We start from the raw sequence: 26,287 nt of genomic DNA on the forward strand, positions 1-26,287 counted from the left end.
GGATTTCTCAGTGTATGGAGTTTTTCACACTTTTCTAAAAAGAAAGAGAGTTGTAAATTTTAAATACCCATATACATTTCAGAAGACTATATTAATATTGCACATGTTTTTTCCAACAGATTTTGAAGCACATAAGACAGTGTCTTCATATAACTTATCTTCTAATTTTTAATATAAAAAGTCTTAAACCTCATAATCCCTCTGCTGCATGAAAAGGTGTTTCAATCCCCAGCTGACAAGCAGAGAGTAAGGAGCACGGAAATTCAGTTTGACAAACATGCACTTGACTGACTTTGTGGCCCTCAGCCATCCATAATTTTGCTCTCTCATAATGATTTTCTGATGCCACATGAGGGCTGTCAACAGGTAAGGTCCTTCTTTCACTAACAGGATGACAGTCATATACCCAATGACGTAATTTCTTATACTCTGTAGAAGTATATATACAGTATATACAGTTCCTTTGGGGCAGCGGAAGAAAAGGGCAAACACACACACATTATCCCACAAACACACATAAACATGTTTTATCTCAGTCATGATCACATGAGTTTCACTTCCTTCAGAAACCAGACTAAAAATGACAAATGTAGGGAAGATGCATAAACACACAACTATCGGATTCATTTATTCTCACACCTTTTTATCTCTCTCCTACTCACTTCCTCAGTAATTTTTGGTAAGCCCTCCCTGTTACATTGTACCAATGATCAAACAGAAGCTTGGGAAACATTCTGGCATCCATGTAATTCTTGTAAAAACACCAGGAAGTATAATCCTCTCAAAACAAGGATCCTAGGGAACTAGGGAAGCAGTATTTTGGCTTTTTACCAACCGTTTCACAGCAAAGGTAATTAGTAAGTTACATACCATTGGAAGCAACACCAGCACAAATCCAGCTTCCCTCACTGCTTGCTCTCTCTTCTAATGATGCCAAGATCGTGACAGGCTTACTTAACATGGTTATTGTTTCCAGTTTCAAACCCTTATACTTAATTAAGTATCAGCTCTAGATGATCTATCTTAAACAGCCAAACAAACCAAAAATACTCCAACTCCATTACCTCATCTTCTTCCCCCCTCGCTATAGCAACAATGCATCAGAAACACTTCAGAAGGAGTTAGTTTGTGTTGAATGACTAGGATTTGGTAAGTGCATGCGAAAAGCTACTTTTGAAATAAATTACACAGCATAACATATGTTTCAGTAACAGTAAGTATCCAGATTCTGGTCAGTCTTTTCATATCAAGAGAACGCTATGTATCAGGAGCAAAAGCCTGTGACAGAAGTCATCTGAAAAAACAACAAGATGAGTAATAAGTTGCGTTTTATGCATATCAGGTACAGTCTTCCATCACCTGACAAACTAAAAGAGTTGCCCCTCTGTCTCTTGTACAAAAAGCTATTGCCTTTTGGGATCAAAAAGTATCAGTCATTTGCAAAGGCTTTAAAAGTTTTATATAATACATAATCACACATGCCTGTGCACAAATACACCCCCATCCTAACGGAATTCCATGATTTCCATTCAAATGCTGAAAAGATTCCAAAGAGCTGAAAAGATGGGGACGGTGATCAGCATCTCAAAACTCCTTTCAAGAACAAACAGGATATGATAACTAATGAAAAATTCCAAATATTATTAATACAGGAAAATATGTCCAGCTTTGACAACCAATGCAGTCCTGGAATAAACACTTCCATCTTCAGTAGCTGCTAAAACAAACACTCTTTTACAGGCTTTGACAGAGAACAGAATTCATTTCCCCTTTACAGCTGCAGTGTTTCAAAGTCAGTTAAACATCAATGTGACAGCCTTACTTGCGAGAGCTCAGACATTTACTATATTATCTTAGCTGGACATGAGCAGAAAGCAGAGACTGTGAAGCCAGAGAAGGCAGAGGGGAGAGAGGGAAATCAAGATTGTTTTTCTTAAACACCTTATGAAGTGTTCATCTTAGTTTTTGCCAGAGGGTTATTTTTCTTGTTCATTTATTCTGTATTTAAAGACCCAGCTAATACAAACACTTCCACAGATCTGGAAGGCAAAAAGTTCACTAGGATGGAGCTTGTTTGCACAGATACTACTCAGCTACCAACTTCTCGCTCTGTGATAGCGTGCTTCTACAAATGAAACCCAGTTGACTGAGCTGTTATCAATGCTTACAAATTAAACTATCTTATTTGCTGCTAGCCATCACCCTACTGATTTTCTCATTAATATCTAGAAAACACACAGTTTAGTCTCTTATCCTAATTTCTGCCATTGACTTTCCTGTACAACCCCTACCTCACAAGACCATTGTGAATCTTAACATATATTAATTTCACACAGAGCAAGCATGCTAAGTACTTAATAGTAAGCAGTTAGGAATATTGGCCAGATGTCAAACCAACCCTAAGAATGTGCACAGGCCACTAAGTTGAGGATCATGAACAAAGATTAGACACTAAATAACTGTAGTAGCCATTTGCAAATTGAGATTCTGTGGAAACCTGGCTGCTCACATGATTATGGTCCTGTCTACTTCCAGGTGTTCAATTACATTAAACGAAATTAAAAATACATCAATACATGTTCTTACTACTGTTTTCACGTGAAAGCAGTTGTTGCCACTGCAGAAAATGCTGTGATGACAAAGAGAAAATGTCTTATGAATTACCTACACAAATGGTTTGCTGAGTGACTAGTTCTTTCATGACAAATAATACCTACAATACTAAAAAAGTTTTCCATTTGAATTTTGAACATATTTATCATTTCTCTGTGCATGCTATAAGCAAGCTTGGAAAAAAAAATCTGCATTTCTTTTATTCTTAATGGTGTTTTGTACATAAATACTGAAGAAGAGGCACATCTGAAATACAGCCTCAACTACAGATCTACTATTAAAAAATAAAATGGAGAGAAAACAGTAGCTAGAAAAAACAAAACATTGTCACATGAAACAGCCTGTGTAAATTATGTTATTACATGGTGTTCTTTTTTTCTTCTTTAAGCCAAGCTGGAATTTTAGAGAAAGCCTGATGATTTGTGGCCATATCATTTGGCAAAACATGTAACCTTATATTCAGGAAATCTCTAAATCGCAGCTAATCAGAGTTTGAGCTCCCTTTCACCTTCTGAAGGGTCACTTCACAGTTAAGGGAAAGGCAAATCAAGGTGGACTTCATCTGCCAATAATAAAATCACTCTTCTTCACTGTTCATAGCAGCCCCAATCTATGGATTTCTATTTCACAGTAATACTTCGTGTTTGAAGTTTCTGTCTGGCCATTGACTGACTGCCCATACTCCCCCAAGACACTTTGGTTAATATTTCCCCCCCTAGAAAACACAAGAGAAGCAAATCAAACACTCCCTAACAAAAGCTTTTTTGCCTCTGCTTCTCAAAGCCACCCTCTTCCCCAAAAGCTCAAATGAGTGACCTCTGAGGAATGCTGCCCAAGCCAGACTCACAAGATGAGCTGGCCTGCAACTCTGCCTACCTCAGAGAGATGGTGTGTTGTATTTTAACCATTTACTTGTTAAATCTTAGTGTTTGGAGGGTTGCAGAGGTTTTCTGATGCTGTGCTGCTGGACTCTTCTTGCTCCAGCACCACTATTTTTAGTAACCAGCAAATGGGTGGCTGTAGGACCTCTCCTATCACCAGAAAGCCATCCAGCTTGAAGCGGAAAAGCAGCCCAGCTTGTGCATGCTAGCAATTCTTCAGATAGAGGCTTGCAAGCCCAGCCCTGCTTGCTTCTGCTGCAACTAGCACTTCATTACATCCATTTTAATGCAGTAGACAGCTCTTTTTTTTTCCTTTTGTAAACAAACCTTTGATCGAAATACTGTAAAATAAATGTGTGCCTTTCTCTCTCTTCAGAATCCTTATTGCACTATGTTAGTTACATATGTAACTTTCATATCCTAAAAAATTGCCTTCCCCTATACGTGTACAAAACTGATGACCATGCTCTTCTACCTAGTGTTTCCTGCTAAAATTGCAAATCCTCAGACTTGGTCAAGACTTGAATCTCCATATCAATTACCAACTTCAGAAACATGATACAAGACATTGAAATGCAATTTAAAATTTATTTCAAACTGATATATATCAATCTACACTATAATAAATATAGCTGAATTAATAAAAAAAGGAACAAAAAATTCTCAGAAGCAACAGTAAGTAAATTGTTAAATATGCAATTCAAACTATGTATAGACCCAGTTACTCAAATCAGAAATCTTAAGTGAAATACAGGCACGTGGTGTGTGGCAGATTGGCAATGGAAAGTTCTGTAGGACAGGCAACACTCAGAGCAGTGCTGGAGCTGAGCCCACGACTCATGTCAAAACTGATGTCAAAAAGTCTTGTGAATTTTCTCAGTATATGCAATGTACACTGCACAGCTTGTCTCCATTCAATACTCCTCATCATTAAAAATGATGCATTATGCTAAGCTTTTCATTGTCTTAATTTTTATCCCATGACATCACAAACTATAGATGTTTTTTAAAAATTCAATTTAACTTGTAAGACAGAGAAATAAGTAATCTGCTGAGATATGAGTAGTTTTGTTATATGACTTTTAAAGGTGAAGTGTGGCTGAAAAAAATGTAACAGCAATATACACCAAATTTCCAATATAAAATTGTGAAAAACAAAATGTTAGAGTGAATTCATTTTTAACTGAAATACCCCTTCTTTTACTCCCCCAAGTTCAAGTAACTAAATAACTGCCAAATACTCCCTTCATGTATGACACAGCATAAAACAGTTGAGTACTTGTATTTCAGTAATCTGCAAATTAATTTTAAATGTTTTGGCAGGATAAACTTTACATGCATAAACTTGCAAAACATACAAGCTGCTTCTTTATTTACTTATAAAAAGCAGAACTCCCTTCAGTTCCAGTCACATGAATTTAATTTCATAATCAATTTTATTATGAAAAAAATACAGATTCTTCCTATTGGGTCACAAAACATTTATACAAATAGAAGAAACAAAAAATAAAAACTTTGCCATGTGTAAATAACGCTGAAAACAGAACAAATAGTAAAACCCTAACCCCAACTCCCCCCTGTTAAAGAAGACATTTCCCCCTTATCCCTCAATTATATTAATCTCCAATTAGAAAGCTGATGGTAAGTAAAAAAAAAAAAACAACAACAACAACAAAAAACAAAACAAAACAAAAAAAACCAAAAAACCAAACCACAAAACAACAAAAACAAAACAACAAAAATCCCCCAAATCACCACCCTACAATTTCAGCCTAAGTTAGAGCTTAAAAATAAGCCCCATTCATACAACGCCTTAGTTATCAGGTCACAATCCTAACTTAAAACAACAAATTTTACCTTTTGGTTCCATTATAAGGTGATAGCTAGCACCTCTAGTAATTTAAAGACATCCCATTTTCCTTGAGGTTAACCAGACAGCAAATCAAATAATCCCACAACGGATTCAGAGCAGGCTTGACCCATTACTGAAGTGTTAAATTAGAATTTCAAAGAGTAACTCCATAGTCACCCTTCACAGGGATAATTTTTAATTCTTCTCCCGTGAAATGTGAAGTTAAGTCAATACTTGATGTTTTATCTCATAACAAAAGCAGACAAAAATACTGCTAACTCAAAACAATCTAGGTTGATTCTTGTTTAATAAAATAGCAAAAGGCCACTGCTGCAATGTTTTAATAGGCAAGTTCTCTCTAGCATTTTTTTACAATTTCAGTATTAATTCACACCAGTAGAGAGAAGCAGGTATTTGATTTACATTTTATGAAATTAAATACATAAATATATTAATTTTCTCAACACAATCCACAAATGCCAATGAATCTGAATTTTGCATATGGCGAAAATAACATGGGTTGACCCCATTTTACAGCTAAGAAAATGAGGAACGTAAGTTCAAGTGACTTGTTTAGTACACTTCTGGCAAACCTGGCACTGAAGAATAAGCCCCTGGCTCCCTAGCACGAGGTCTAGCTCCAGCCCAGTTGTTACCCATGTAAGTTCATTCCCATGGGTACAATTACAGGGAAATTTCAATCGCATGCAAGGCAAATATTGCAAGTCCCCAAATTCTACAAAACATACCTGACACCTTAAGTAAATTATTTGTTGATAAAAAACCAAAAAAATAAGTTGTCTAAGGCAACAGCATGTTCCATTTTTGTAGCTGACCCTAAGCCAGCCTAAATAAATATTTTTAACTGCCTGTTCAACACAACAGCAGAAGCTTAGCACAGCAAAAGCCACAGAACCCATCACTGGCATGGCATAAGTGCGGTTGATGTCACTTGGTATCCTAAACAAATCAATGAGACAGAACTAAAAACTGATAATACTACCAGTACAAACTACAACATAAAAAAAACACACACAAAAACTCACGCAGTTTTAATTATTAAAATAAGAAATAAAAATTCTCATGCTGTTTCAGATACGCACCCTCACAGCAAACCATGTTATATGAATCTATTCTGCTCCTCAAGACATTGTCTGTGTAAGAAAATACCAATTCCCTTTTACTGACTTCCTTCCCTGCCAGTAGTAAGCAAAATCAGTTGAAAACCAATAAAACACAATGTTGTCCTTACATTCAGCTAATGCAAGTGAAATATTAGCAGAAACAGGTTTGACCCAATATTGGATTTTACATTTTCATCTTTCCTGCACTGCCAGTTAGCTCAAACTTTCTGCACGAAACCTTATTTCCCTTCTCAGAATCTTGTCTCTTAAAAAGTCCCTACACCCCCGAGGAAATTCTAAGGGCAGGTTCAGAGTTGTCCTTTCTCAGCTTCCCCAATACAACTTGAGCAAAAATTATTTACATGTGTGTAACAGAATGGAGTACAACTCATTTATGAAGAAGTTACCACTATGCTTAAACAGCAGTATTTCTACAAAATCAGAACAGTAACAACAGCCTTCAAATCATGTCATCAGCAAGAAAGTTACAGCATATGGCCCTTCCCACCATAACACAAAGTATTCCCTAAAGGGTTTAAATTTTTAAGAGTTCAATTCTACCATTGCCAGACACTCTCTATATAGTTCACATTTTTACTTCTCAATTGCTCTGAGATATCTAAATAGGTCTCATTTTGATCTTTTCAGGTTTTCAAAAATTCATCAGTTTTACATGATAAAATACCTCACACTGACCTTAGCAATAGACTTGGGGAAAAATGATGGCACAAGCAGTGGCAACCATGTGAAACTTTAATTTGTATTACATCTTTGTAGTCAAATGGATCCATTTAATTATGGACAATGATACATCTGATACGAGGAGCAGAGCTGTGCCTATAATGAATTTTTCATTTCAGCCACTGAACAGGAAAAACACATATTTTAAAGCTATTACAAGTTGCACAAATAGTCAATTCACCAGGAAAAAAATGCCCTTGTTTCAGATAGCTTACTTCATGTCGAAGTAGGGTAAGCTATTCAAAGCATTAAGAACATCCACAAGGGGATATAATTGCTAAATATATCTGTGAATGTATACTTTAGCTTCCTTTGCAGTACCTTGTTTGAGAAGACAACCTTAGGAGTAGCAGATAAATAAATTACATCTATAAAAGTAGGCAAGAGAAGAAACTACTGTCCTTTACTGTAGGACACATGAAACAGATAGGATGCTCGCCTCCAGTGTAGGAAAATCAGTTCTCTGACAAAGTATTTACACAACAATAAAAAAGCAGAGCTATTCCACAAGCAGCAATGCTCTGCCCAGAAACACTGAGCAGCCCAGAGACAGCAGCCATCTCCTAAGAGGCAGGAGACCCAAAAGCAAACCCCTGCTCTGAATCAGGAGCAGTGCGATTCCCTCCTCCATCTTGTGCACCCACATCCCAGTGTTCAGAAGAAGGCAGAGGCATGCAGCTATCCCACCCTCCAGCCTCTCCCTGCTTGGCAAAGATGGGTGTATCCCTGATGTCCAGGTCTGCTGGTGCATTTGCAGGCACATATCCTGCAGTCATCCTGGGTGAAGTGGGTGACACACTCAGCCACAGCTGTAAAACACTGGCAACCTGCCTGTCCCCAGCTTGGCACAATGGAGAGAGGCAGGGCCACCCTGGGCCCAGCAGCAGCCAGGAAGTGAGACCAGAGGCCAGGAAGCCATCTGACCTGTCAGCTGTCCCTCTACCCGGGGCACAGGCTGTGCCACTGAGATGATGGCCCTGCAAGAGCCCTCTCCTTGCACCCCGCAGTAGCTCCCGCTCAGAGCTGTACCGACAGCCACACAGGTGGCTCCCTGTGGCTTACTGACTGTTCAGTCTTGCTGTGACTCTAGCCTTGAAATCCAAAACTTTTCATTTCAGAATTTCCTGAGAGCCATTAAAGCATTTCTGATTAGCAGGGACTTTTCCCCCCTTCCTCAATGAAGCTACTTATGAAATTCAAGCCGACTCATTAACAGCTTTAAGCTAGCCAAAAATAAATTTCCAGTAAGCAATTTCCCCTCAAAATACACACACACGAGTAAGTCTAACTCACTAGTAAGAGTCTCACAACCACGGATCAAGCTGTCCTGACCCAAAACATGGGACTATCCCAAAGCTTTATGAGATTGTATCAGAAGACCGCAAAACAATTCTCCTGGAAGCTGGGGGCGGAAGGAAATAGCTCAGAAACTGAGTGATGAAGCAAATAAGAGGACGAGTAAGTGGGAGGCAACTTTGATAACTACTGTTACTGGAATCAAGTTCAGCAGCAGCAGGCTGTTAGGGGTTTTTTTTCCCCCTTTAAGTGCCCACAGTACCTAAAACAGGACCAGAGCACCATATGCATACTTCCATGCCTATATTCAAAAATAAATACATACTATTGTGAAACATATGTGCTATATACAGAGCATATTTGGCACTAAGCTCCTAAAGTTGAAAATTAATATAACAAATCTATTTAACCATTTAGGTTGTGGCATATAGCCTGTGGTGTACAGTAGTGATAGTGGTGTGGTTGGGGTGTGACAGTGGTGGAATAGCAGGTGATATCTAATATAAGATGGCTTAGTTTGGGGTAGTTTGGGTTTGGGGTTTTTTTGCCTTCTGTAGATTTATACTGAGTATGTTTTAAGTGTGGCAACAATAGTGTTATACAGTTTGACTCGCCAGTATTGGTTCCTCAAATATTTCAATGTTGATGTAGAGGGTTGACCGTGGTTGGATGCCAGACACCCACCAAAGACCTCTCTCTTACTCCTCTCTGCAGATGGACAGGGGAAAGAATGTATAACAACATGTTCATGAGTTGAGATAAGGACTGGGATAAACACCATCATGGGCAAAACAGGTTAGAATCAGAGATATTAACTGAATTTATTGCTAACAAAATCAGAGAAGGATAATGAGAAGTAAAAGAAAACCTCAAAAACACCTTCCCCCCACCCTTCTTTCTTTCCCAGCTCTACCTTCTCCCCCATCAGTGCAGGAAGAGAGAGAATGGGGGTTATGGTCAGTTCATCACTCGATGTCTCTGCACTACTGGGGGAGAGGAGTGCTTTCCCTGCTCCAACATGGGGTCCCTCACATGGGAAACAGTTCTCCATGGACTTGTCCAAAGTGAGTCCATCTCTGGAGCAATAGTTCTCTACAAACTGCTGTAGTCTGAGTCCATCCCATGGGCAACAGCTCTCCCAAAACTGCTGCAGTGTGGGTCACTCTTCCATGGGGTACAGTCCTTCAAAGACAGCCTCTTCCCCTGTGGGTCCTCCACAGAGTCACAAGTCCTACCAGGACCCTGCTCCAGCATGGGCCTCCCACAGGGTCACAGCCTCCTGTGAGCAGGCACCCACCTGCTCCGGTGTGGGGCTCCTCCACAGGCTGCAGGTGGATCTCTGTATCCCCATGGCCCTGCATGGGCTGCAGGGACACAGCTGCCTCACCATGGTCTGCACCACAGGCTGCAGAGGAATGTCAGCTCTGGTGCCTGGAGCACCTCCTCCCCCTCCTTCTGCACTGACCTTGGTGTCTGCAGAGTTGTTCATCTCACATATTCCTGCCCCACTCTTCTCTGGCTGCAGTTACAGCTGTGCAGGAACTTTTTTCTTCTTCAATATGTTGTCTCAGAGCTGTTACCACTGTTTCTAATTGGCCCAGCCTTGACCAGTGGCACATCTGTGGAGATGCCAGGGGTTGGCTCTGCTGGACAAGGAGGAAGCTTCTGGCAGCTTCTCAAAGAATCCACCCGCTACCAAAGCTTGGCCAGGCAAACCCAGTACAGCAGATCAAGAGCCTAGAACTTGGATATTGACAAAAGAGTAAGCTCACAAGGAAGGAAAGACTAAAATCACAGTCCGGGACAAAGAAAATTTCAAATATTAGTAGTCATGCATCAAGCTTCATGTACCATCAGCACATAAACCCAATTCCACCACAGGATATCTTCTGGAAGTTACGTAGTGTAGCTCCAGACAGAAAAAGTTTTACATGAGTCTGTTCAGCAGGACTAAGCAATTAAAACACAGTTAACCAGGATCTGTGAAGAGAAGCCAAGCAAAAAACCACAACTGAAAACTGAAAGGCCATAAAAATTAACCCAAGTGAAATTTCATATGTGTTGGCCACCTACTTCTAGAGAAATGTTGATGGTTTTATCCCATTTTAAAATACTATTAAACTGTGTCACCACACACTAGTTTCAAGCTCATAACCTGAAGAAAGAAATGTAAGGGATATCTCATCTCTTAAAGCAGTAAAATAGGTACCTAGAGATTGAAGGACAAAGGAATCCAAGGCAAAAAGGGATCTTCAATTCTATGTGTTACTTGCAAGGATAATGTTTTAAAGTTTAAGTGAGAACATTCAAATATAAGTGAAGAAAAACATGCTAAAAAAACGTGAATGGAAATGTTTTAATTCCTCCTGACACTACTACAGCTTCCCTCAAGGAAGAGCCAAATTGCAATATCTACTATAAAACTAATTCTTTTCTCAGTTCTAATTTTAAATATTCCTAGTTTGCCTATTGCTGTCATTTTGAAAGATACAGAGTTTGGTGTATAGAGAACACTGTAGTTTATTGATTTGGGATTACTGAAGGAAGGAAAGTACTGAAAATGAAAAAAAGGGAAGAATGTGGACCATAAAAACAGATGTTGGAATAGGAGAACAGAGTATATTCTTCATGTATCATGGCCACAGTTGCAAACAGAGTTTTAGCAATGCATTTACACACTGGCAAATATTGTGTACACAGGAGTGTCAGTACCCTTTTCTGGCTGTGGTGAGATGACTAAAGGAGGTTTCTGTAACATACTTGAATAGTTAGAACCCTGCACAGTGATACTGTAATACTCACCAATATTTCTAAATCATTTTCCTAATACTGAACTTCTGTGACTTATCTAGGACCTTGCATCTGAGTTTTTCAACATCCAAAGCTTGTTTTAAAAAGAAAACCTGTAATTTCTTGCCAGTTCAGTTAATATTAAAGCAAATTAATCAGAGAGAAACACATTGTACAACACTTTATATTATAATCATCTACAAATTTGCTTACCATGATAGCACATAAGTCTTCTGAGCCTAACATCCCCACATGGTGGTATTAGAAAAATTCACCCACTTTAATGTACAGAACTATCCATGAACCTCAAAGTATTGTACTATAATGCTGTCAAATAAACAGACAACTGGAATTCAATTTCCAGGAAGCCAAGGCAAAATCTACTGGCCTTCATCTGAAATACCAGTGTCATTTTCAAGCCCTGTATTTAATTAATGCTATTTACTGTCAAGAGCCAAGCCGTGTAAATATTTCACTCTTCCCAATTCAGAGACTAAGGGCAGGCCCAGAGGAAAATCTGCCCAAGTAAATGTATCTCATCTTCTCTGATGATGCAAGTGCTCAGTTGTCCTGCTCTTGACCTCTCTAGAATTCCTAGGCTCCAATACTGGTGATACAATGTCATCAATCTATATATAAAATATACATTGATTTTCCACAGATGATAATGACAGCTATTTCTTCTGCTAATGCTAATACAGTATAACTTTGTCCATATAAAAAGGTTCCTATCAAGGTAAGAAATGAAAAATCTTAGCAAAGTCCATTACAAAGTCAAAACCAATATTTAAGAAGTGAATAAAATCAAATTAGCGATCCCATTTCCTAAATATTTTTTATTTATCTCACTGAAACTGCACTGTTCAAAATAATCTTCCAGGATATAACTACATACAAAAGGCAAGCTTCAATCAATTGAATGAGCATTTTCAACAGTCCTGGATATATATTAAGTTTGGTTCCATCAATGCAGTAAAAAGTTCACTGACAGAGCACTCCATTTAAATCCGTTTACAGTAGTTAATGAGTTTTACATATATGTGAATAGTTTAATCCAGCTTTACAATGAATTTGAATGCTGTGGCCTCAAAACTACAAAAGTACTTTAAAAGTACTTTCATTACTAACAAATCTAGTTCTCCTAGTTGCAAGCATAAAATTTCTCTACAGTACTTTAAATTTTCATAAATTTTAAAGGAAAGAAATGCAATATATTACATTTGTGTAAATTTCAACTTTTCCACAAAATAATGTTTTTCATAAGCTCCCAGTTCCAATTTTAGGAGAAAAAAGCCTTTAGGGTGCAATTGTATAAATCTCAATAGATGCTCATTTCCTAATACTTCAGTTCTCATTGTACCACCCACACAGAACTTCACTCTCAGATTAGGAGTATCATTTTAACGCTGATTACATTAAATTCACTATAATCAAGCATCCACTTTTACAAGCATCTTCATAGGCAATTCATGTTAACTTATGTCGCTGCTGAACAGCAGTGACTGAACACAGAATAATCTTACCACACTTCATGCAAAACACAACTCTCCAATTTTGAGGTCCAGCAATGGAAACACACTCCCTTTATTTATCACAAACCAATTCAATGCAGATTTAGTATCCCTCACAGAGAAGACCAGATTCATTAAGGATTACACATACCTGTATTTTATTTCACCTATTTCAGAAACACAGCTTCTGTGGGAATGAGGGTGCTCTGAACTGACTCCAGTGTTCTAGGTAAGCACCATTCCAGCCCCGCTTTGCAAGCTCATAGAAGTGAGCTCTGCCGTATTCATTTTTGATACTTGGAATCTACTGTAAGTTCCTCGTTTGCATCCTTAAATTAATACCCAAGGCTCTTAAAACTTGTTTCGATATAAGGCAGTTTCAGTATTGCACTTTATTTTCTGACAGCATTCCCTTTACACGCACATTTATTAGGAGAACACAGTCAAAAATGAGACATTTGTCAAAATTTTCGATACCTACTACAGCTGTAAACAACGAGCACTATAAGTCAGAATGAATAGACACACAGATATTTTCTATCACACTTGACACTAACTACAACACAAACGCCAGTGAAATCACTACAGTTAGATGGAAACAGACTCTCCAGATCAAGAGTGACAGAAAACTGAGATTTCTCTATGTTCTTTTTGCTGAGAAATATTCCTTACGAAGCAGATCACTTCAAGAAAAAAGGAGAGGGAGATTTTAAAAAAAATTTTTTTCTGACTGGTAACTTTAGACTAGGAATTAAAGTAGATATTTTAGCTGTTTGAGTTTTTGTAAGTCTAAACTTATCACCATTTTAACTGCATCCCTTTTTTTGTTAGCACACAGCAGCTGCTTCCCACTACCTCAACTAGTATGAAAAATAGACCAGATAAGTTTTAAGCAGTAGTTTCACTTTCCAAAAGACTTGATACAGTGGTAGACAAGCTGAATGTGCACAATTTCAGTCACAGTGGTGATACAGTCTCACAACATACGGTCAAACCCAACACCTGTAATTCCACAGGCAACACTAGTCAGAAGCCAAGGCCAGTACTTCTTAAATGAATCTCCACCTGATACATCCTTCCAACACTAGTGTAATTTCAGATGGGTATACTGGTTAAAAGAAACAACTACAGCTCTTTGATCTTGCAACAGAGAAGGTGAACATGCAAGTATGTCAAACCATAGGACTGAAACCCTGGACATTCGAAAATCAATAGGAATTCAATGAAACCAAAACTTTAAACTATTCCTTTGCTTATGGAACCTACTTTTGCTGAACTGTCTATAACAGGAACACAGAGATAACCACACACTTTAAAGCAAAAGGATATTTTGAGTGAAAACTACTTCTCTACTTCATCCCTGCCCTATAAATTCTTTCATGACACCCATTTTTTACAGTGGTTTATTCCTCACTCTCATCACCATAGACTTCATATACAAATATTCATGTCATACTTGCTCTTATTAAAGGTTTTGAACTTCCTAAACACAGCAACTGTGTTTTGGTCAGCATCTGTAAAGTTACCAGATTATTTTCTATCACTGTATCAACCAAATCTATAGTTTTGGTGCAGAATGTAGCAACATTAAGGAAAAGACATGTTGGGTTTTTTTTCTCCACATAAATTAATTAGGAAAAAACCACAAGAAATTATATGCAAATTGCTTTTTATTTTAATATTTCTCTAATATGTTAGTTTTTTTAATCAAAAATTAGAACTGAGACAACTGAAAACAAACATATGATCAACTTGACAATAAAATTTTGTGTTCTCTATAGAGAATCACAGCAGTGACATTTTTCTCTTTATTACACACACCTAACTCATTCTGAGTGCTATTCACTAGGAAAACAATATTTTAGAGTCTTTGCATCTTTTTTTAACAATTTGCTTAAATGATTACAAGAGCAGATCATTATTGAGAAGACCTGCACAAGCACATTATGATTATGCAGTCCAGATAAGTAGTGTAAATAAATAATAATTAATATGGTGTAAGTAATAAGTGTAAAATAGTAATAACATCTCCGTAGCTAAGCATTTTCAAGTTAATATAAAACAAAACAAATTATTAACCAGTATCAGAAACTTCATTGACTAGAATGAACTACAAAGTGTTTTATCTGAGCTGAAAAGGGAAAAGACAGAAAAGCACTGGAAAACTGCTTAACCTGCTTTTATTCCCTGATACTAGAAAATTAGGAAAGTTTAAAGAAAAATGTTAGCTTGCAAAAACTACTGAACATAATTATCAAAAGAGGAAATGATACCTGATGTGGACATACATAATTTTATCCATATTTGGTTGGCATTTTATAAACAGTCATCCCTCGAACAACTAAAAACCCTTTCAGCAGGCTCATTTCCCACCTCTATATTTAGCGTACAAGCCTCAAAAATACATATTTCTGACCTTAATAAGTCACTCTACATGTTAAAAGACAACATTTATTCGTGAGTACACTGAAAAGGTTCTCACATAAAATCTCAAATGCGTATTTGTTGTAAAAGATTTATACCAAGTGAATATACTGATATATCAAGCATACCTAAAATAAAACCACAGCATTTGTATTCTACAGCATTTATTTCTTTCACTGCACTACCAAACTATTATTAGTCTGCATTTAAACAATCCGCAGGGGTCTCTTTCTCTAATTCTCAGTGGTATTATCCCTTCTTGAGAGCAGAGTTAAACAGGCACAGCACTGCCTGATGGAGTCATCAGACACTAATTCTTGAGCAACAAGCAGTTTAAGTCATCAGTGTCATTATACCAATTTCAAGCCTCTATTTAAGTAATTTATTAGTGCACAGAGTTGGATGGAAAAGCTTGTATTATTTCATATTCAACCTTCACCATAAGACAGACCATAATCAGCACATCTGATTATTATACTTAGTTACAGTATAAAATATCAAACAAACCTAATGAGAAAGGCTGAAGGGATCAACATGTGACATTCTTTCTCAGCACTAAGTCCCATTCTTGGTCCTGGCACCAAAGCAAGGACCCTCTGCTTCCATAAGCAGTCGGCATTACTTTTCAAAGTTTCTAAAATGTTAGTATTTCCACTCAGCACTTAAAACCAAGGCTTGTTCTGCTGTATCCACACAATCAATTTAAGACATCTCACATCAAAACCCCCAATGAAGATAAAACTGTAACACAATCCAATTAAATACAATAGGATATAGACAACTCACCAAGACTCAGCGATGCAGACAATGATTTCTAGGGGCTGTGTGTGCAGGGGGCCTCACTACTCAGATACATCTCAAGCATGCTAGGAACAAATTTGAGAGAAAAATATTAGTCTTTTTTTTTTTTTGGAGATGGGCATAGAAAAACAAAAATATGATGTTTAGCACATTGCTGTTTTAAGCATAACACAAGGAGGGAAACAGAAACTTTGCAGAGCATTATCTGCTTTTCCAGACATAACTACAACCCCCTTCCAGTTGCACAATCACTCCAGGCACACAACTTCCTTTCTACCTGCTGCCTACTGCAAATTCACAGTGATAGCAACTAAAATGTTTACATTAAGTTACACAGTATGCAGCCTCTATTTTCACTAAAGAATCTGCGAGAACTCTGAAAGCGGTCGGTTCCTTTTTTGGTTGACTGCTTGATTTGATAGCACACTAGTTTCAAATCTCTAAAAAGGAGAAACTGGTGTTCTTTCTACCATTATTATAAGTTGCATGTACAGAAGCATGTTTCTTCTCTCAGCCCCCATTTACAATACTCCTGACCCAAGTGACAAGCATCAGTGAACAGAAAGCCTTTCACTAGTATTAAGTCCCATAAAGCAGTGAAGGGTCCCATAGAACAGAGGCCATACATTGCACAGCAAAATAATTTCTTCAAGGCAGGAGGAGCATGCCACTGCCCACATAAATATACCTGCATTTCTGTTTGAAGGTCAAATAGCACTTTATGTCAAATGTATCCAAGCAAATTACCAAAGAAGAGTTTTCTGCTTTCTTATTCTGACAAACAAAAAGTCAGAACATAAAGCAAACGAGAACACAAATAAAACGGAAGATACACTACAATAGTCATCAGCAAAAAAAAAAAGCACACACTAATTATGCCTCAAGAGAAACGGAATTTAGAATCAACTTCATTCCTTGTCATTTCTGCCATCCTACAGAAACCTTCTTCAAACAAACTCTGCCTAAGTTCTTTCAGTCACAGACAGGATACCACTGCAGTAATAGACTATTCAAGGGCACTAGTAACAAAGAAGTATTCTTATATAAAATATATACACAGAAGATAAGACTACATTATTTCCTCAGGAATGTCCAAACAGCACACAAGATCTGTGGATCACAGACTCAGGGCTTTGAGTGGATCCTCGTTGACAGAAAAAATTATCTTGTTTTGGAATAAAATTTTAAGTAAGCTACTAGATCTTTTGGCAGTTCAGGGAGACACCAAAGAGAAGTCACTGTCTCACCAGCAGATGGGGGCTGCAGCCCCAGCCCACAGTGGGGAGACCTTTTCCACTGAGGAGCAGTAAACATGACACTGCCTGTGCAAACAGAAGCATTTCCCACTCAGCTCCTGTCTTTTACCTGCTGTGCACCGGTGAATGAGTACTCTACTACCATTTTGTTTCTTGACAACTAATGTGGCTGCTTACTTTTATTTTCCTGCTGTTTTTCCCTACTTTTGCATCCCACCTCCTGGTCTCTGTGGCCTCCAATACGGCAGCTCAAGAAGTCTCTACAAGTAATGTGGCTCCTGACCATTACAGTAGTGTCCACAGGGCCCCACCAGAAAGGACAAGCTTTGCTGATTTTCATTTGTTCTATTCATAAAATGTTTAACAATAACACTGTCTGAAAATAAAGACAATGCATTATAGCTTCACAGTAGAAGCACTACCTTCAACACAAAAACATGACTAACAAGATCTTTCTTCCAAAATAAAACTCTTCAATTATACAGCAGCTAGTGACAGGCTCATGTACCTGAATAGATAAGTATTATCTAGTATATTTCAGATATATTTCTCTAACTAAACTAGGCTGTCAGTGGAGAAAAAAGGTGATTAACACGAAGTTATGGACAACGAAATTATCTGTTAGTCCTCTGCCTTCCCTTCTCAAGCCCATTCTGGAGGCTGAAGTAAAAGCAAGCCAACTACTATCCATGCCTATGCAAATTTACACCCAATCCCACAAGACTCAGGAGCTTCCTGGGATGACCCTCAGAACTCAAGGGAAACTAATCCTGCATGAAGCAAGGTCTCACAGTGGCCTAACTCTGTTAACAGTGGTGCGCAAAGGCCCACATGAAGAGCAGGTCTCTGCCTCGAACAATACACAAATAATCAACATTAGCTATGATATAAAAATGGAATACACCACAGCCACACCTGCCATTTTCCAACACCACCATCCAATCCTCCATGCCACAAAGAGTAAAAGAAAACTGTTTTAAAGGTCAAAAATCCCAACTAAAAGCAATTGACATGGAACAGAATAATACACTGTCTGTCCTCTGACTATAGAGCACTTTACATCTTTATTTTCCATTCGTACACAGTCACTTCTTCCTTTTCTGGTCTCTATTCCAGGTACCTAAGATGTGTTTACCTCCTTGGTCCATAAAAACTTTGTTGTGAACAAAACACACAACATCAACACTACAAACTACAGTTAAGCTAAAAGGGAGTGAAAACTGCCACTTTCAGACATACTTGGAAGAGATCATCCACAGCATGCGAGCTTAGTGAGCATGAACTTGGTGAGCTTAGTGAGGCTTTTCTCATCTACATCCAGTCTTCATGTTCCATCATTCTTAAACTAAGAAGAAAAGGAGCCACCAATGATCTCACCATTGTGCAGTTATCACTAGCTTCACACAGAACTGTAGCAAGAAAATATTTTGAGGCCTCATGAAAAATTCAGTATCTTTGTTTCAAAGTAACGCTTTAAAGAATCCAGCAAAACAAGCAGAAGTATGTTTGCACTGCAAATGCCAACAAAAATTGGCAAGCAATTAAAATAAAAAACCTTTATGCTGTTAGAGCTACATTTTATAGCCTGTAAAGTATCAACAAGTTGATTTTTTTTTTGCACCCAAGATAACTGCAACAACTCTTCCGGACACATTTAAAGAAAATAATGCATTTTTAGCTGTAAATTTTAATTTTGGAAAAATACAAAGCTTTTCTCCTAGAGAATATAATTGAAAACTGTTAAAATAAATAATTTATTTATTTGTATACACTCGATCTTCCTCCACAAAATCTACTTCATAAAATGGATCAAACAGGACAAGGACATTGCTCATGTATCTGGAGACCAAGGTATAAATCTGAGTGAGGACAGCAAGTGGAATTAGTTAACAGTAATCACATGTATTTCTCAGAATATGTAAGTAGTTGGTCAGCAAGTCCTGACAATAATTTTGGAAGAGTAAAGAGTAAGGACTAAAAAACTACTTTGTGAAATCAAAGCATGGTGTAAGCAGAATGAAGAAAAGCAATCTCCATTGTAGCTCAGACGATAGATACCTGAACTCTCAGAGGAACAAGTAATAAAACCTATGACCTTGGGTTTTCTTGGGGTTTGGGTTGCTTTGGGTTTTTGGGGTTTTTGTTTATTAATTTCTAATTCCATCACACAGGCATATGATGAATTTTTAAGTACATAAAAATATGTGTAATAGAAGTGTCAGTATATACTATCAAATTTATTCATAGGCAGACTTTCCTCTATTCTCAAGAAGTTTTCTTTTTAAATGCAGTTTAGTATCTCCTACATAATCCATGGGGTACAAATAGGTGACAAACTGCATTGCTTTTAATTGGAGTGATTTTCTTCAAAATCCATGAGCAAGGCTCATTAGAGATCAATACCGACAGCAATGAAAAACTAAATCTGTTCACACACAGATGAATTACAGCATAGGCAGAGTAAGAGTAAAATTCCATAATAATTCTGACCTAACAAGCAAAATGTTCTTTCACTTTCCATGCCCATTCTTCAATCCCAGGCTTCTCCACTGAGGCAGCCAATAAAGCAGCCAATTGTGATATGCCCACTATAAATCCCACCCAGGAGCAACAATATGTCTTACATAGCTCACTAAAAAAGCATCAAAATAGCAACTCTCAGTCAACACTGCAGCAGATAAATGTTCTCACTATGCCCCCTCATAGAAGCTCACGTGACCCATACTGTCTAAGATTTATGCATAAATCAACACATTCAGTAGATATTTTAATTAATTTGTCTCCTATACTCTCTGCCCTTTCATTAATCCATTAGTAGTGGACTATTCCAGCAAAATACAAGTTTTCCTTTTCAAACAGCAAATAACTTCTTGAAGTTTAAAAACAAAGAGAAAAATGTAAATAGGATTTACTGAGGGCATTGCATCTTAGCTGCAAAAAGCAAATGCACATTCCAAAGAAGCTTCTGAATATCTAAGTAATGGGAACACACACTCACAGAAAAAGTGAGATTTACTATCAATTGTAACGGCTAAAATGAGAGCAAACGAAAAATAATATCTGTCAGTAACTGTATTAATGGGAGATTGTTATGGAAGCCATTTAAGGAAATGCAAGACTTGGAATAGCATAATGATGCAGCTGCAGAGGGAAAAAAAAGTGCATATTGTTAATATGTTGCGGTATAGCTTCAGACATTTAAATTAATGAACGAATTTCAAACTTCAAGATGTCAAGCACTCCAATGACGATACATTTTCCATAGGAATTGTTTCCATTACATATCCATAAAACTCTTAAAGAAAATTTCCATTAGTCCTTAATTTGAATAACGTGCAATTTCCACAGAAAAAGATTGAAAAATCATAAACAGCTACAAAATGCAGTGCAGCAAATCTACCACATTCAAGATCTATTTTTCAAACTATTCATCAACTCAAAATAATTGTAAAAAATCAGCAAAAGTATTCCAGATGCTCAGGAGAGGAAAGGCTGTTCTAGGTAATAGGTAAATGCAGGACTGAATGAAAGAAAATTAATTTCTTCCACTCATTTTTCCATCATATAAATGCTGTTTCTGAAGACTCATAACACTGACAAAATGGCTTTGTCTTAAAACTGTTTAAAAATTCCCTGCGTTTTTTGTCTTTGTTTTTTTTTCTAATTCTGTATCCTAAATTGATTAAACCATACAACCTGTCATTTTTCATGTCAGATTTCTACTTGGTATGTTTTGAAAAGGCTAAGCTACTGAATCATTAAAATAGGGAGTGTTTGCATAATGTAAATACTGCTGACAAACTACTAACTGTAGAACTGGTAAGATGCCTTCATAATACATAACCACTGATGTAATATTACAAATTATTCTTACTACTCAAAGTTACCACTTCACCAATACATATTACTGTTTAAAATGCTATTCCAACACAGAGCAGGAGTCCTGGCAGCTGTATTTTATTCCCTGAAATCATAAAATATTATCAAAATATTATCTATAATAAATACATGAAATGTATGTTATCTAAGCTCCATTATCCTGGCGGGTAAAAGCCAAAGAATACTTCTGTAAGGTTTAAATTCCCAAGAGAAGAAGAGCTCAGATCCTGTCTGCAAGCACACAATGGAATCACAGCTGACGATGCACATCTTTTTCTGGATGTCTCCATATGCTCAGGAGGGTTTTTTCCCCTCCTCTCCCTCCCTGTTTCTCCCTCTCCGCCTCCCTTGCTCCCAGCACTACACTGAAGAATTTGTCATTATCTGCTGCCAGAAGTATAAGAATGTTTTAACAACTAACAAAAATAAAGTAGTGCAGTGAACTTCACCTCATTTAAAAATAAAAATAGGGGATCCTGCCAGAGTAGCCGTCTGTAACTAAGTTAACTAACAGCAGCAAATGGGTGGATGAATGGATGCTGTTATATGCCTTCTACAAAGTAATTATCAATGTTACTCTGTTCTTAGTTTAAAATGCTGTGTCACACAGCAGAGTATATACTGTAACAACACATTTAACCTCTGACCTCTAAAGCCAAACATGGACATAAATGAATATTGAGCATTTTAATGCCTATAAGAATACCGAAGAAATGTGTGGAATTTGTTACATATACCTACTTGCATGCAAACTGCATTATTTAGGGAGGCCAGCCACAGCAAATGTACAAAGAACTGAACATGGCAAGAACAGTTTTAATTCAGTGTTCCCTTTCTCCAATGCACAATCTATTAGTGCTCGGCAGACAAAGACAGTTACGTTTCTATTTAAATTTGGTAGCAGTCTCTGGTTCGTCTTTTTCTTCCAAATGAACTGACAGCATCCTCAAGGCTTAGACCTCTTAAGCCTCTGCAATTCTGGTGTCAGGTGCTAGAGAAACTCCAGCTGAGCGCAGAAGCCCAGATTTTGCCAATGAGACAGTGACATCAGCAACAAAGGCAAGGAGCAGAAGACAGTGGGCATTGTAGCAGCAGCTGGCTCGCTCACTGACTTTGTTCTTCCTGCTGCAAATCTGGGATCCCTGCAGATGGGCTAGCTCTTACTGGTTTTTTGGAAGACGGAGGGAAAAGTTGAGAATGCCAACACAGACAGTTTACATGGCTCTTTCAACAGAGCCTTTCAGCCTTCTAATGAGCAAGCTACACCCTAAATTATTATAAAAACATAAACATTATTCTTAAGTAATTAATTTTTACTTCAGAGTCTCAGTTTAATGCAATACACTACACTATATGTGAATAAAACCCTTGTATTTTCTAATGTTTCCACCAGAAATAACCTTTATTTTCTCTCTCAAATAACACAATTCCAGTTTAAGAATGTAAACTGATTCCAAAAGTACCATTCTTGATGGCAATAATGTATTCCTTCCCCAAATGTCTTGAGTTTCAAATTTAGCACTGACACCACCAGGACACACAATGAGGAATTTACACACTTAGTAAAGAAGTGCCTTTCAGACATTGTAGAGTCGCTGAAGAACCACATCATACACAGATTCTCCCCCTAGTAAAGACCACAAGCCTGAGAAAATACAAAGTTGAGAAATCTTCAGGTTTTATGTGAAATAAAAGAGTACAGTGGCTAAAAAGATGAGGTGGTTGCAGCACGTTTCACATGCGTTTATTGCATAACACCCACTGAGATAAAAGCATATTAAAAATAATGTGATTCTTCAAAATATTGCATGATGTTAGAAAGATTAACCTTTTTTCTTAAAGTTGTTCTCAATATTTTTGAAGGTTGAGTCCATGACAAAGTATTTTCTTCAAGTCTGTAGATAATGAAGACTTCCTATGAACATTAAGCTTCTCACAGCACTTCTCAAACTTAGGGATTAACCATTTGGGGGCAATTTACAACTTTCCTTATCTTGCACGGCACAACAGAGCCAATTTCTGTGTCCGGTCCCCAAAGAGCTGTTACCACAAATGCCAAAATAAGGGATACAAATGCATGAGTGTCCATAAGCGCTTGCATACGTGTCTGTACGCGCAAATATGTGCAAGCCTGCTATATCCTATTTGTGACACCACTGCTAATGTAAACAAACAAATGTTCTGGAAAAACGTCAGAGGCACAGTACCTACACCAAGTGCAACAAAACAACCAGTTTCCATTCACACTAAGCCGTGTGCAAGCAAACAAGATCCCTGCTTTGGGGAGTAACAGTTTCAGTATGACATTAAAAATTAGGTACAACATGGTAATTTCTCAGAGAGCATCCAACACAGGGGACCAGCAGCTCCCTCCCTCTGGGCACTGCCAGAGGATTCCCCCATGAGATGAGCCCACCAGGTGGCCCAACACTGCCACTGGGTTATAAGAAGCCCGGAAATTAACTGACTAGAGCTGTTTTTATAGTTCAGTACATAAAAAACCCAAAGGGATAAAATCCAAATGACTGCCTTCAGCCACAATGGCAGAACAACAACGGAAAAAATGCTTTAAGTACAAAGACTGGCAGTCTTAAATGCTTACATATTTACAGTGGCAATAGAGCTCTACTGTAACTGCCATAGCCAGGCACTATATGCTTAGCTCAAATTATACTTAAACATCATGGGTTGAGTTCTAAAGCCTATTCTCCTGCTTCTTACTACTCTTGAGAAAAAGAAAGAAATATAAACACAATTGATTATTATCGAACAAGCAGGCTGTTCTCCTTTCACAAGGAGACTCTCCCTACTAAATTACAAGTGTATTTATATAGTGTCCCACATACACACACTTCAGACTGAAGTATACAGGTTTACTCAAACTAATTATAAATCATGATATAGAGATATCACGACTTCCCGGTGACTACCGGCAACCTCCTTGCCTTTTTTCTTAATTTCCCTCCCCCCCACCTTTTTCTGCCAGGCTCTCAGGCAGGTCTCCCGCAAACTATACGGCCTGAATGCCCCTCTCCGGCAAGAGCAGCGCGCGGTCCCCGAGCTGGGGGAAACGCTCAGGCCCAAGCGGCTGCAAAGGAGCGAGGGGCAGAGAGGGAGGCGAGGGACACGGCTCCGGTTACACCTCACCCCGCAGCCTCCGAGCCGCGCGGTGCCCGCGGCGGCGCACACATCGCCCCCCGCGGAGGCGGGGAGGGGCCGCGCACCCGCCCTCCGCGGAGGCGGCGGGCACCTCCGCACCCCTCCCCCGAGCCTCACGCGTGGGGCTCCGCTCGCCGCGGAGCTCCCCGCCTGCAGCCGCCGCCCGCTGCGGGGAAGCGGGAGGGAGCGGAGCGGCACCCGCCCAGGGACTCCGGCCCCCGCGCCCGGCCGACTGCTCTCCTCTCTCCCCTCCTCCTGCCGCCGCTCCCCGCCCCGCGCACACACGCAGACACACGGCACTGCGGCGGCCGGGCCCCCACCCCTCCCCGGGCCGCGGGGAGGCGGCGGCCGGGCGCCCCGGGCTGTGCTCGCACGCAGCTGCGACGCCCCGCCGCCCGCCCCCGCGGCTCGGCCCGGCCCGGCCCGGCGCGGCGCTGCGCGGCGCGCACGGGCAGGCACAGCCCCCGCGCAGAAAGTTAGAGAAGTTGCCCGCTTCGCCCCCTCCTTCCCCTCGCGTCCCCTGAGGGCGCGGAGCGGCGGCGAGGCGCCCTGCGCAGGGGGAAGGGGAGAAGGCGCCGGGCGCCGCGGTCCCTGCCCGGCGCAGAAAGGGGGGCGGCCGGCTCGGCCCCGCGGACGGAGCGCGGAGCGGCCCGCGCCGCTGCGCACCGAGCCGTTGTCAGCCGGGGAAGAGGTGGCGGCGTGCGCCGCTCTGCTCCCCAGATCACCCCTTTTGTCATCGGGGAGAGACCCTCCCTCAAGTTTCGCTATTGCTGCGTGGTGGGGGTGAGGGGGAACGTCCTGAACAATCCCTTCAAAATCACACCCTGCTGCCCCATCCTCCCTGGCCCGGCCAGGGCAGTCCCTGACCCCCAGATCAGCACTCGCCTTCCCGGTTCCTCGCACTTTCCCCCCAGCCAGGGGCGCGGAGAGGCGGCACCCGACCTCCGCCTGGCCTGGGAGCAGGCAACCGGCCCCCCCTCGGCCCGGCAGGGTGGAGTGCCCTATCCCCCCCCCCTCGCCGAAACAGGGGGACGTCCCGGAGAAGTAACCCCGCGCGCCCACCCCCCACCGCCGGGCGCGGGGGTGCGAGCACGATGCCCCGGCAAGGGGCGGCCCCGCGGTCCCTCGGCTCCCCACGGAGGGGCCGCAGCCCCCACCTCGCTCCCCCCGCCGCCGGCACGGGGGAAGCCGCCTGGCCGCGGCCGCGGTGCCGCCCGCCAACGCCGCCCCTCCGCGCACCGGCGCGGCCCCGGGCGTCCCCCCGGCGCTACACGGAGCGGCCGGGCGGGCGCGGGGGCTCGGGCACACCCCCCGCCGCGCCGGGGCCGTGCGGGAGCCGTTACCGGGGTCAGTGCCGTCTGCCGCCGCTGCCGCCAGCGCTGACCTTCGCTTTGTAAGATGAAGCTGAAGCTGGGGCTGCGGCCGCCATGTTCCTTTTTAATAACTGCCTGCTTGTTTATTTCAATGGAGACCCTCCCACCGCTCGCCCTCCTCCTCCTCCTCCTCCTCCCCTTCTACCCAGAGGAGGGCTGGACGGGGAGGAGGCAGGGGGAGGCACAAGTCACTCCCCCCTGCCCCCGGGCACGGCGGCAGCGGCCGGGCCGCGGGCGGGGGGAGGCTGGGCCGGGCGGGCGGCGGCGCGGCGCGGTCCGGGGGCCGCCACCGCCCCTCGCCGCTGCCGCTCGGCGGAGCGCGGGGCTGCTCCGCGCCCCGCCCGCAGGGACAATGGCAGCCGCCCCGCTCGCAGCCCTGCGCAGCGCTCCCGGGAGCCTCCTCCTCGGCACCCGAACCGGGGAGAAAGGGGAAGGGTAAAACAAAGTCCTTCGCCCTCGGAGGGAGAGACTTTGGCTGTGGCCCTTTGCTATCCGTCCTCGGAGGAACTCCGCTCCCAGGCGGGACCGGAGCAGTCAGCCCTTTTACGGCTTTCAGTGGCCCATATTCACGAAAACAGGGAAGCGAG

At 40.8% G+C, this 26,287-nt stretch overlaps 1 protein-coding gene across 5 annotated transcripts in view; it reads right to left on the reverse strand.

The window, feature by feature from the left end:
* Window positions 1-25,873, reverse strand: part of NCOA2 (nuclear receptor coactivator 2) — a 189,801-nt gene extending 163,928 nt beyond the window's left edge. Inside the window, exons 1-2 of one of the 5 annotated variants that reach the window (XM_048286206.1) lie at window positions 25,671-25,873; window positions 16,019-16,098 (exon numbers count right to left, since the gene is read on the reverse strand). The gene's annotated coding sequence lies outside the window, so the exon portion shown is untranslated. The remainder of the gene's footprint in view (window positions 1-16,018; window positions 16,099-25,670) is intronic. The other 4 variants (XM_048286207.1, XM_048286205.1, XM_048286208.1 and 1 more) reach the window with 4 other exon arrangements.
* Window positions 25,874-26,287: the final 414 nt, after the last annotated feature.

Source organism: Corvus hawaiiensis, chromosome 26 (genome assembly GCF_020740725.1).
Source record: "Corvus hawaiiensis isolate bCorHaw1 chromosome 26, bCorHaw1.pri.cur, whole genome shotgun sequence".
Classification (NCBI taxonomy): Eukaryota; Metazoa; Chordata; class Aves; order Passeriformes; family Corvidae; genus Corvus; species Corvus hawaiiensis.